Genomic DNA, 1,968 nt, shown 5'->3' on the forward strand with positions numbered 1-1,968 from the left:
GCGGTTCAGGAGGAGGCTCTGAGGAAACCGCCGACTGCGGCTCAGGAGGAGGCTCTGAGGAAACCGCCGACTGCGGTTCAGGAGGAGGCTCTGAGGAAACCGCCGACTGCAGCTCCACCCCAGGAGCAGAGGAGACCACCGACTGTGGCTCCACAGGCACACAGGAGGCTGCCGATTGCAGCCCCAGATCAGGAACAGAAGAGGCCGCCCATTGCGGCTTCGCATCAGGAGCAGAGGAAACCACCCACTGTGGCTCCACAGGCACACAGGAGGCTGCCAGTTGCGACTCCGGATCAGGAAGTGAAGAGGCCGCCGATTCAGGAGTCTCTGGAAGAGACAGAGCAGGCTCAGGGCTTACCCAACGGCCCCAAATCTCCCGTCATCTGCGATTCCACTCCTCTTCTTTTCGATGCAGCTCCATCTCCAACTCTCGAGCCAACTTCCCAAAACGCCGGCGCAGCCCCTCCCTTAAGTTCTGCTCAGGGGTCTCTGGACAGCAAGAAGCGGGCTCAGGGGCTAAGGAGGCCACTATCTCATAATAGTGTCGAAGCACCTCCCACCTGGGAGGCAGCGGACGGCGCTGAGCGGGCCTCACCAGGTGAGCGTGGAAAGAGTCTGCTGGGCTAGTCTGTTGGCCGGATCGTTCTGTCATGATTTAGCAGGTTTCTAGCCCAAATGCAGAACTCCACAGACACTGAGGCAGGATTAAAGTCCAATATTTAATGGATTCAACACAGGGTTCTGCCCTGGAAGTCAGAGAAGACAGAGCACAGGTTAAACTCAGGGACAGAATAACAAGCTCAAACTCACAGGTTCGCTGGTTAGACAGGCTGGGTTTAACAGGCACAGATAAGCAGATTCAGGCAGGCATGGCAAGGCAGCACATGGCAACAATCCGGCTCAGAGTGAAGCTATCAAACAGTTTATATAGGGAGAGGTTAATCAGCAGAGCTGATGGGAATCAGCTGAGCGCTGAGAACCAGCTCCCAGGAGAGGATCCACAGCGCCCTCTGGTGGGCAACCTCTGGATCCCAACAGAAACAGAAGCCCACAGGAAGGGATCCACACAGCCCTCTGGAGGGCAAGCTCTTGGATCCCAACACATATTGCATATTCATTGCAGAAAAAGTACTAAATGGATAAGAGGCGCTATTTAGCACGTTTTAAAGACCAAATCCTTTTACCACGCTGTTGATAGATCAGTTTGTACATTTTTTAGCGTGCGCAGTGAAATAGCTCACGTTTTTATACACGCAAACCTTTGATAGATCCGGCCCAGTGAGACAGCTGGTCAGAACGCTCTCTATGGTGCTTCTGTAGAAGGTGGTGAGGATGGGTCGGGGCAGGTGGGCTCTCCTCATCCTCAGCAGGAAGTCCAAGCAGCTTTGTGCCCTTTTGACCAGTGAGGAGGTGTTTCCAGTCCAGGTGAGGGTGTCTGTGATGTGCACTCCCAGGAATCTGGTGCTGCTGACCCCCTCTACAGCTGAGCTGTTGATGAGCAGTGGAGCGTGGTTCTTCCTGAAGTCCACGATGATCTCCATCTTCTCCACATTCTGGATCAGGCTTTTATCCCTGCACCAGTCCACCAGCTGCTCCGCCTCCTCTCTGTAGTCCTGGTCGTTGTCATCGTAAAGATTGCAATCAAGGAACAAGGATAGAGATCAAACTAACAAACAAAAGAAAATGGAAATCTCAAAGTAAATCTGAGACAGGAAGACGGTTCGCTGGTCACTTGGCTTTTTCTCAACAAACCTTCAATCATTTTCAGACATTGTTGAGGGTGATGTCCTCAGGGATGGTGGGCTTGGTAAGTTTTCTGTTGTGAGGCAAACCTCATACAAAGGTTCATAAATTAAATTTTTTTTTTTTTGATATTTCCTGTTCAACATTACACTGGTTTAGGTCTTATTTTCAGTGGTGGTTCTAGACCAGTATGATCAGGATGGGGTCAGTTTTTTCATGGGGGCA

Source organism: Cyprinodon variegatus, unplaced genomic scaffold (assembly GCF_000732505.1).
Source record: "Cyprinodon variegatus isolate N-32 unplaced genomic scaffold, C_variegatus-1.0 Scaffold440, whole genome shotgun sequence".
NCBI lineage: Eukaryota > Metazoa > Chordata > Actinopteri > Cyprinodontiformes > Cyprinodontidae > Cyprinodon > Cyprinodon variegatus.